Source organism: Furipterus horrens, unplaced genomic scaffold (genome assembly GCF_987537825.1).
Source record: "Furipterus horrens unplaced genomic scaffold, mFurHor1.1.pri manual_scaffold_1, whole genome shotgun sequence".
NCBI lineage: Eukaryota > Metazoa > Chordata > Mammalia > Chiroptera > Furipteridae > Furipterus > Furipterus horrens.
This window is the reverse complement of record NW_028327171.1, coordinates 176,907,590-176,919,633: the sequence shown is the minus strand read 5'-3', so window position 1 is coordinate 176,919,633 and position 12,044 is coordinate 176,907,590. Positions and strand designations below refer to the sequence as shown.

The window sequence follows — 12,044 nt, the reverse complement described above, 5'->3', positions numbered from 1 at the left end:
ATACCTGGGCGTTTCAACCCTGTATTGATCTGCATTTCCCTTTGTTATTACTCAACCATTTGGTGAAGGGCTGCATGTTTTTCTTATGCATTTCCCATGCAGAAAATAAATAAAAACATTGGCTAATAAAGAAACAGGGGCCATTTTCCTGAGAAAAAAAACCCTCTCTTCCTTCCTCAGATGGTGAGTGTCTGAGAAGTTTCTTCATCCATTCCGAGGGACCCAGAGTCTCTCTCAAAAAAACAAGTAGCCAGCCCATATGCCATAGTTTGCCAGATCTTATTCTAGAATCATCATATACGTCATGAAAATATCTATTCCTCAGAAATATAAAAAAACTAACAACATTTGCTACAAATATGAATCTCTGCCCTTTTTAACATTTTTTGTTTGAATTTTCTGTCTGCATTCTTTGGCATCTTTACATCTGTTTGCCAGGGTATTATTCACCATATTATTTTTAGCCTTAAGTCAGTTTGTTTTATTTGCTATAATTTCTTATAGACAGCATACAGTTGAATTTGATATTAAATCAATTTTCAATTTGTGAGGGGTTTTCACCTGTGCCAAAAACACTGGAAGTTTAATTGTATAAAAAGAATGTATATTATAAATGTGTCCTATGAATGAGTAATGGGTATATAAATGAACAAAAATGGAGGCTTGGCTGCCTGTTGCCACAAAAGCCAAACTAGAGAGGCAGATGCTGGTGCAAAATGAGAGAAATTTTATTCAGGTGCTACACAATCTGGGAGACGGTGGACTTCCATCTCAGAGCCCATCTCCTCAGCAAGACCAAGACAAAAGGCAGTGTCCAGAGTTCCCACTCTAATTCAAAGTACAGTCCTTAGGAGCCCACAGGCAGTTGCTAAGTAGTCATAGTCCCAATCCAGGTGGGTTAGTTTAGCTTGTTCCCAGCTGCTGTTCATTTCAGGGTCCCATTTGGAGCCTGTACGTGGACCCCGTACAGCCACGGGCCATGCAGCTACTAGGGCTACAAGGTCACATACTCCCAGGAGAGCATGAGAATGCACCAGCAAGTTCATTACCAGGAGAGCAAAAGAGGGTTTCTTTGTTCCCCTGGAATTATATTAGATTAGGTGTAGGACAGAAAGGTGCTTTCTCAAAACAACCAATCTACTTCCCAAACTTTTGCACGTTTCAGGTGGGTTCATCTCCCAACTAATCCCTTCTTTCCCCAGGCTAGACTGACAGGCCTCTTTGGTCTAGCACCACACCCTGCACGATTTTGACTTCTATGGCTCATGTGCCTGCCTTCCCTGGTCCCATCCCCAATCTGATACTGGAAGCAGGGAGGGCTTTCCTCTATTCGATTATCTGCTAGCTTTTCACACACTCTGTTTAAGAACTTTTCCCTGCCACCATCTTGGCAATGGGGAAGACTCCTGAATCTCTGACTGACTGTTTTATAGTAACAAGTAGACATCTGGAATGTATATCAACAGACCTATCTGCTTATTAGCATTATAATGACAGTTATTACCATTGTTTCTAAGCTTTGAGCTAGAAATAGATTTAAAAGCAGCAACATAAACAGCATGTGTACACAGACTAATTACTTTTTCCCATAAAATATAAAAGCAATGATTTTATTTCTGTTAATAGATGTGTCAAATGTAAAGCTACCTAAAATATTTATTGTAATTAGCAAACTTATAATATTAACCACCAGCTTGTATTTTAACAACAGATGGAAAATACTCTTCCCACCTTTTTTATACTTAAGATCTTACACTTAAATTAATTTTTCACATTTAAAGCCTTACAAATAATGTACTGATATGACTGGCTTTACAGGAAGTAGCATGCTTGGAGCATAAATTTAAGTGTACAGAGGCAAAGTCTTCTGATTCATCATCAGTAAAAAGATCAGTTTTCTAAAATTAAGAATTAAATTATATTTTTAAATTTACAATGTACTAGCCATGTCACTTTTAACAAAAACTTGATATTCTGGGCCTTAGTTGCCTTTTTCTATAAAATGGAAGAAAAATGTTTTGCTTTCCCACATCACGGAGTTCTATGAAAATCAAAATACATACTTCCTAAATTACTTTCAAAACTCTAAATTTTTATACAAGTGTAAGATATTCTTTTACTGCATTTTCAATAATTTGTTTTTTATTATTACCCTTTAGGATACTAACCATTGTTTTAATTATTTCCTCTTAACATCTTTGAAGTTCAATATGATCCCAAGATAGCCACTTCTAACTCGTGGCAAGATGCATTAGAAATTGTACAGGATAATCAGAAAAGCTTCTGACAATAATGAATTTGAAAGATAGACCACCTTGACTGCCTTAATAAAGTACATATAATGCTTGTAAAATAGGAACTCTATGAAGGACCATATATCAGAACAATCATATTGAAGTCTAAAAAGCTTCTTTAGAGAATTAAATTATTGACTTTTTAAAAATTAAATCTGGAGTTCCTTTAAAGAATAAACTCTTTTAATGCATTTAATGTGATCTATTTTATTCAATTGCAATGTGCATATGTTTTATATTTGAAAATTTTATACGTTAAAACATTTCTTTATTTCCAAAAGTAAATTGGGCCGTGGGGGTGCTGCACTGAGATTTAGTTCCTTTTTTTCCCTTGCTTTCTCCTTCCTATGTTTCTACTCTTCTTGCTTCTCAAGTGCCTGGTGTCTTCATGGTACCTTCTTATAAAAGCTCAGAGTTTCTCAGAGACGACTCTACTTAAACTACCCACCCCCTTTTCAGACTATTTGAATCTTCAAAATAACCACTCTTCCCCTGACTAACCCTTACCATTCATCACTGAAAAACTAAATTTTCTACTGAGATTATGATTTGGGGACAGAGATTCACTTGAAGCTCTCCATAAGCTGTGAGCATAAAGTCCTTTGTCTTGGTGATTCTGCCGCCTGCCTAAATGGTTAAATTTGGCATTCAAACCCAATTACCTTATTACTCATGGTAATGGTCATTTATGTCACCCCTTAATAAATTTGGAATCATAACAGCAGAGTTTCATTCAGCAGGTAAAATTTGGGGAGGCGTTTGTACTTCAAAGAACAAAGACAGGAATACCACCATCATGTTCAGCTTTAGCATGACAGCACAGATTTTACCCTGCAGTCCATGAAAACATATTATCTGTTTAGCGTACATTATACTGAGGAGCCACTACAGTCTGGAACATTTAGGTCATTGGAGGGCAGTTAGTTAGTCAGGACAAACAGTACTGCATATCTTAATAGCCCTTAGGGGCATCTTTCAATTCAGTTGAGTATACTAACAAATGTCCATTATTATGAGCCTGAGTCATCTAGAAAAGGGTAAATTATGCTCAGCATGCTCTGTTTATTGAGGAGTGCTCTTCTTAAAAGGCAATGGAAAAATCCTGCTTAAAGCAGAGAGAATCAAGCCATGCAACTAATAAAGCCAGAAGTCACTTTTATTCCTCTCAGCAATCATGTCCAGTTCTTTCAGAGTAGACTTAGACTGAAGGACAGATTCCAGTTTAGCATGAGATTCCTCCATATACACAAGGTAACATTTTCCAAGGCAGGACACAACCAACAGCTTTCTCACTTTGAAGGACTGCAAAAATCTCCCTGAATCAGTTGTTACAGGTTATACTACCTCAGAGAAAGTTTCCCTTTTAATCTTTCACTAACGCAATTAAAGGAGAGAATGCAGGGAACTGGGGTACCAAGAGAAAAGATGGGAAAGTTCATGTTCTCTGCTCGCAGCCTCACCTGGTGTTCAGAAATTGCTTGTGGACCAGTAAGTAGAGAGCAAACAATGGAATTAAATAAGAACATACCTTAAACTCAGTATGAATGTGTCCACATTCTACTTGTAGTTTAAAAATAATGATACACAATAAAATCTTCTTGACATTTTCATCTTTTTCCATAGTAATTTGATTCTTTTAAAAATTAATTTCAAATAAATGCATTCAAACACTGAGAGGAATTATCAAAATTGTGGAAAAACTCATACTCATAATTTTCTTCTAAGAATCACCCCTCTGTTAATTTAAGAATTTTGACTAAACTTTTAATTCATATTTCTAGTTTTTAATCAAGTAATAAGATTAACAACTTTCAGTAGCAAATTTATTTGTGAAAAATATATATTAAACATTAAGAAAAATAAGCAATATCAAAAAATGTTAGGGAAGGATGTCAAAAAATAATTATTTCAAAAACTTTAAAGTATCTGTGTATCTCCTGTAAAAATTAAACATTAGACAAATTTGAAATAATAAATTTCAAAAGTCTCATTAGAATTCATACAAGGGACCCTGGCCACGTAGCTCAGATGGTTAGAGCATCATCCCAATACACAAATTGATGGATTTTTTCTTTCTCTCTCTATCCTTTTCCCCCACTTTTTTTTTCTCTTTCTCTCTTTCTCTTCATCTCCTCCTCCTCCTCCTCCTCCTCCTCATCCTCCTCCTCCTCTCTCTCTCTCTCTCAACACTAAATAAAATTTAAAAAGGAATTCATGCAAGATTAGAAATATGCAACAAATTATAAATTTAATATATGTGTGATTAACACAGTAAAAAACTAATAAAAATATTGACTTTAACAATAAAATTTGAAGTTAGAGGTTTTTCTAATAATAAATAAAGTGTATTGAAAATAAATAAACAGAAGCTTATTTCATCAACACTGATTTGTCTGAAACTCTGAGAGAAATAGCGGTTTTCCTAAAGCCTGTGCTCAAATTGATGATATTCCAAGTAGTTTTTTGTTGTTGTTGTTGTCCCATAGATTGTAACATAACCCAGAGTCACTAGTGAGGCCTTAGAGTTGTTCCACAAAGTAGATATAATGTATTCTGTGCTATAAAATATACAATGTGCACATCCTAAAATATTTTGTAAAATAAATAAATTGTAATGAAATGAATTACTGCTTTCAGTTTATGTAATTTTTTATTGAGCATATTTTTTTCCCTTTTTTTAACTTTCTTGGGCTACCTCCATTACAAGTTTGGGGCTCAAGAACTCCCAGGTCTGGGTGGCATATTTCTGTTGAGTGGGGTAATGTTTGACACCCTGCCACTGTATTGTTCCTATAGTCCTGAGGGTATCAAACCAGCGCATCTTCCTCCTACCATCTTTCAGATCTCCGTTTAGTAGTATATCCTCCAAGCCTGTTCTTCCTTTCAAAAACTGTTAGGGCTTCTTCATGTACTACACATTTCCATACAAATTTTAGAATAAATGCATCAATTTATGCAGCAAACTTTGATGAGATTTCGACTGGGACTATAGTAAATATGTTGCCTGACCTGTGAAGAGTTGTTTAGCAATATTGAGTCTTCTGATGAATGAGCATGATTTATAACTCCATTTATTTAGGTTCACTTTAATTACTTAATGCATTGTACCACAGTTTTTTAATATACCGGTCTGACATTTTATTAAATTTATTTCTAATTATTGCATGAACATGAATGCTACTTCTAAAGTGCTTTTATTTTAATTTCTAGTTTTTATTACTAATATACAGAACTACAACTGATTTTGTATATTGATCTTTTATCCTGCAACCTTTTTATCTCATTTATTTATTCTAACAGTTTTGTGTAGAGTCCTTAGATACTTTATTTATACATTCTTATAATTTATTTATTTAGTTTTTTTTATTTTTTGTATTTTTGCACTGATCAGGACTTCCATCTAATTCAATGCAGAAAAGAAGTGGTGATAGCATACTACATTCCAATCTTAGAGAACACTGAGCCTTTCACAGTTATATATGATGTTAACTGCAGGTATTGCATGAAAACTTTCCACCATATTAGGAAACGTTCCTCTATTGCTGGTTTGCTGATGGTTTTTAATATGAATATTTAAGTGTAAGATATATTTTCAGCATTTAAGATAACTATATAAAATCTCTTCTGATTCTGTTACCATGATGAATAAAACTGATTGATTTTTAATGTTAAAACAACATCGACTGCTGAGCCAAAGGCCAAGGAACTCTTTGCTCATCTGTCCAAGAGTGCCTTTGTATCCAATGAGTATACACTCTCTGTGGTGCTGCTGTATTTTGGGGAGCACTCTGATAGAGATGGCTAGTCCCTGTGTTACTCCAAGTACCGTTTCCCCAAAGAGCTTACCCAGACCTTCATGAGTAGCAGCCTCATCACTGGAATGTTTCAGCATTTGGAGCTGAGGAAGAATGTCTTTGCCAATATCATCCTATTTGGAACTAACAATCGCAGCTTCATTTCTGGAGTCTGGGTCTTCCAATGCCAGGAGTTTGCGTTTCCTCTGAGCAGATTGGGAGGTGAACTACAGGTCATACACATGGAAGAAACTGGCCCCTGGCAGCAAGGAGACCCAGACGCTGATTTGAGGGTACTTTTGCAGGGAGGGGACTTCCAACATGTGGGTAAAGCCTTCAATCAGCGCAACATCTTCAAATGAATATCTCTCGCCATTATCTAGAAGCCAGCACTGTCCTTCAGGGAAATGGGGATTATTAAAGGAAACTGAACATTGAAGAGTAAATAAATAAATACCTGCATTCATAGATAAATAAATAATAAATAAATAAAAATAAAATTTAGCAACCTTGAATTCCACATGCAAACCCCAGATCATGGAATATTTATATTTAATGCATATTGCTGAATTTGATTTAATAATATTTTATATTATATCTGTTCATGAACAATACTGAAACATGTTTTTTCTTTTAATTTTTAGTGTTTTACCTGGTTTTATTGTCAGATTATAAGGTATGTTAGCCTCACAAGAAAAGATGCTTTTTCTCCTGATTTATACTTGCAAATATTTCTATAATATGTATATTATTTCTTGCTTAATTGCTTCATAGAATTCTCTGTTGAAGCCGTTTGCTTGTGGAGTTTTCTTTGTGGGAATATATATAATTACAAATTCAATTTCCCTAATATGTGTGTGTGTATGTGTGTGTGTGTGTATACACACATGATATACATAATATAAATTTTATATATATATATATATATATATATATATATATATATATAGCCCCAGATTTTCTATTTCTTCTTGAGCCAATTTTGTTATAATGTGAGCATTTCATTTTTTTGTTTGTTTGTTTGTTTTTAATAAAAATTTCCAGCCCTGGCCTGTGTGGCTCAGTTGGAGCAACATCCAGTAAACCAATAGGTTGTTGTTTGGATCCCTGGTCTGGGTGCCTACAGGAGGCTACTAATCAATGCTTCCTTCATATTAAACCAAGACAAAGATAGTACAACAATGGCAATTTATAGACCAATTTTCTGCATAAGCCGACAAGAAAATCTTCAGCAAAATATTAGCAAATTTAACATCATTCAGAAGTCTTACTGCAATAAAAGAATAAAGAGAATTAAAAGCATACAAATTGGAAAGAAAAAATACACCTTTTTTAATATAGAGAAAAAAAGATTGTCCACATGGAAAGTCCCAAGTAATCAACAAAATGTCCATAGAACTAACAAATGAGTTTTAGCAAAATGACAAGATGACAATGCATTCCTTGGAAATCTGAACAAAATGAGTGAGAACCCCAACCATCGTTCTCACCGGATCTGAGCTCAGAGAAAAAAAAAAGAAAACAAAAAAAATTACAAAATGACAGGGTTACAGGATATAAGATCGAGAAAAAAATCAGGTCTATATGTGCATGTGTGTTTACACATATATGTGTTAGAAGACTCAACATAGGAAAGACATCAATTATCTCTAAATTAAAATTCAATCAATAGCTCAACATTTTTATAAATACATCAATATAAATATAAATAAATAAAGTCTATTACAAGATAGTGCACTAGTTAAAATAATTTTTGAAAATAAAAGTTGGAAGAATCAAGTGCATTAAGACAGGGTGGTGTTAGAAAGAGGTAGACATAGATTAATGGATTAGGTTCAGAAATAGATTCATATTAATATAGGTAGTTACTTTATTACAAAGCTGAAAAAGCATCCAATTGTATAGACTTTGCAACTAATAATGTTGGAACTCTAAAATATACATATGGAAATTAAATGAACCTCAAGGTAAAACTCCCACCTCATATAAAAATTATATAAATTATCTAAGTTAAGTATAAAACAATAAAACTTTTAAGAGAAATCATATGAAAAATTGTTGCTGTATAATTCAAATTTCAAAATCTGCCTACTAGCTGGGAATCATGACTTTAATTACTTAGATGTCAGGATTTTGAAGCTGATTGAGCAGAGAAAAAAATCCCCTCATTTAAGACGCCAAAGGAAAGATGGTCTGCGGAGGCACCACGGTGCCACCAGCAGCTACAGCGAAGAGAACAGCAATAACAGCAGAGGGCTGGCTGGCTGCCAAGGAAGGCAAAGCCATCAGGGAAGGAAACCTGCAAAATTTAGGAGCAATGTAGCTGTAGTGGTGCAGCATGAGGAAAACCAATGTACTAGTCAGAAACTCTGGTGTAATTCCTTTCTTTCTCATCAAGTATTTTGCTTTAGCAGTAATTCCAAAACCACAGCTATTAACAGCAAGACAGGACTTTCCTGTGAGGCCAGATTTCTGAGGGCTTCAACGGTGTGGCTCTAAGTAGAAGCATTTGGCATAGTGACTTGTAACGCTAGCACATGAATTTATATATGAGATAAAAAGCTTAGAAGAAAATTATTTTGATAAAATAAATATATCTAATCATTTAAAAAATAATGTAGAATAGATGGCACATAATAATATTCATTGCCATAAATAAGAGGGAACTCCCCCTTAAACATTCTTTATTATCTTCTGAGAAAAGTAAAAGAAAAAATTGAATAATTTTCAAATATTCTATTTTATTTCAAATATTTTTACTTATAAAAACAAAACAAAAATTTAGTCTTATTCTTTATTTTATCATTGACAGTTCTCGCCCTGAAAAGAAATTCTTTACTTGGTATCATTTTCTAAGGTATGATTACAAATAAATACTCTACAACTGTTCTTTATGTAGTTTCACCAATCTAAGATAATTAATCTTAAGGTATAATGCTACTATTTTTGGTTCATATCATTAAACCCTTGTAAAGTTTAGTGGTAGGGCTAAAAATTTGAAGTTTGTGTGAGAAAAAATTAAATATAAAGATATTAAATGTAATTTTTCTGAATTTACCCACTCCAAGTACAGGCTCTATTAGCCCATTATTTACAATAAATGGAAATGAGCATAGCATTTTTTAAAAATAGCACTGTTTTTGGTTGGGCATTGAGAACAGAAAGAATTCTCTTGACAATAGAGTAGCAGCTACTTGAAAAGGTATATGTACAGTGTATTAAAAGTCTAAGGATAAGGAAGAAGAAAATCAAACATATTTTTCTATTCAAAGCAAATTATGTATGTTCCATCTTCTTACCAAGCCCACCATGGGTTATAACCCACATCTACTGAAATTGTAAAAAAGAACGATGACGATTTATTTAAGTTACCATTTTAACAATGGTTGCTGTGTTATAATGTCAGATATATTTCATCCTTTGAAAAGTGAAAAACTTTGTAGCTTCTATTCCCAAAGCCACCAATGCAGTGCACAGCAGTATAAGGGAGAATGGCAACTGAAAACAGAAACTCTTTAATCTCCCTACATAACCCTATGAGAGTTTTTCCTTCATGGCCTGAACTAAGGCTGAGAATATTTTCTGTTGTGGTATTCTCATTTACTTGAGTTTAGTTTTACTTTTATCTAACAATTAAGAAAATACAAACGTGTGAATTTGCAGGTTAAACATCACAAGTATTTATTACCAACTTCCATAATCCTTCATGTAATTAATGAAAAGAAATGAACATCTCTACCCAAAAGGGATGCTTACAATCTTGCCCCCTAAGAGTTCACACATACACACACACACACACACACACATACACACACATAAGCAGTAGGCGCTCAACTCAGCATAGTAAAGTTCTGTTAGAACAGGGTCTTTCCTCTTTACTGTAGGTGAGAAGCACTCCTATCAGCAGGTCTTAAATATGAATCATACTAATAGGCTCAGAAGATAACCTTCCACTGCATCAGGATGGTCCATAGAGGAGACACCAAGATTTATGAGGCCGTTAGTGTCATTCTGATTCTTAGCAGTCATTGCCAAAGGTGTTCATCTATTTATGTCCAGCTGATGGGTGCTCCACTACCTCCCAAAGAAAAATACTCAAGAGTCAAAAGAAGGAAGATATCATAGGAATAACCTTGCTTATAATATTGGCCTATAGGTTTTTATTAATCAGTAATTTGGTGACAATCTAAAGCAATTTTTCTTTATTCTGATGGCACATTAGAAAAACCAGGGACACATTTTTTAAAATATTGATTCCCTAGTACTCTCAAGACATTGCTGAGTCATTCATCTCTTTGAAAAGCATTCTTGGTGAATAAATATTGCTCAGCCATGGTTGAGAATCTCTGACATAAAGTGGACCTCCCTACATAGTTTACTGGGCTAGAGAAAGATAGATCCAAGGAGTATATTCCTAGGATTTCCGTTAGTTATAAAAAGTAGGCTTTTGTGGTAAAAAAAAAAAAAAAAGTTGCCATTTTATAGGAAAGATTAGACTCCAAGACAGACACTTGGTTCATACTTCTGCTCTGACACTTCTTAGTTGTGTGAATTTGGACAATTCTGAATCTCATATTTTTCATATAAAAATTAGAGCAGTGTCACCTACCTTATAGGGTGGTTTAGGAAGAATTAAATGAAAGTCTTAATAAGTTGCAAAAATTCAATGTCAACCCCTTTTTCCAACATTATACTAGTCATTTTTAAAATGTGCAAAAAAAAAAAATGTGTTCATTCAACAAATATTCATTGAGCACCTATAATATGTCCATGCTCCCTACACTTCAATAGAAACATTCTTGACTTTCTCCAATAGTTATTCATATTTATTGTTTCTACTTTTCATATTCCACTTACTCTTCCAACTTATTCAATACCTTCCTTGCCACTATATTATCAAAATAAATCACTTTGTGTCAACCAAAGACCTCCGGGCTGCTAAATCCAATGGAAAATTATCTCCATTTTTTATCCACTCTTTCAATTTCTTTTTCTAACTGATATTCTTAAACTTATCTGCTGAAAATTTAAATTTTTTAAGGCCTGATCTTGGCCTCCTCTTCCCACTCTATTGTTTTGTTTCTTTTTTCTTTCTTCTTCCTCTTTTTTGGGGGGAGGGTGGGGTTGCCTAATTCTCACATTTTTATCCCCAACCTTGAACTACTTCATGAGTACCAAACCCATCTATCAAACTTCCAACACTTGAATGCCTAAAATCAATCTCATACTACACATATCCAAAACTGTACTCATATTTGGTTCTTCTAAATTAGCCCACCACTTCTTCAGGCCAAAAACAAGGAAGTTATCCTTTGACATGTCCCTTCATGTCCCATTTAGGGATATTTATTCTCTAAATATCCCACCAACCCATCCACTTTTTTTTTTTTTTCCTCCATTATCACCACCCTAGTTCAATTTATAAGCATCCCTCTCATGGACTAGGTCATCAGTTACCTATCTTACATCTTCACAGTCACTCCTGCTCCTTTCTAATCCATTCTCCACAAAGTTTTTCAAGAATGTGAAGCTGATTTTGTTACTTCCCAGATTAAAATGCTTTAGAGGTTTCACATTGCTTTTAGGATAAAGGAGAAAACTGCACAACCTATAAGGACATTATGGATGAATGATTTTCTCCCTGTCTGCTTTTCATTAGCTTCATCTTCATTCTCTTCCTTACTCACTTTGCTCTAGTCAAAGGGCCCTTCTTTCACTTCCTCTAATTAGCTGTGCTCCTCTCTACCTCAGGGTCTTAAATAATAGATTTATGCTTCTTGGAATACTCTTTTCTAGCTCACTTCTTTTGCCTACTTATGTTGTAATTACTTTTCAGATGTCAGTTGAAATATTACTTTTCAAGTAAGCCCAAGTTAGTTATGCCTGTTATATTCTTTAAAGTCCCCTATGTGTTTTCCTCATTTAATTTCACTATATTTTGTCAATATTTTTTTCT

At 34.1% G+C, this 12,044-nt stretch overlaps 1 non-coding gene across 1 annotated transcript; it reads left to right on the top strand.

Annotated features, from left to right (window-relative positions):
* Positions 1 to 7,500: 7,500 nt before the first annotated feature.
* On the top strand, positions 7,501 to 7,592 carry LOC150022344 (small nucleolar RNA SNORD116). Its single transcript, XR_016513604.1, has one exon. It is a non-coding gene; the product is annotated as a small nucleolar RNA SNORD116 (small nucleolar RNA).
* Positions 7,593 to 12,044: the final 4,452 nt, after the last annotated feature.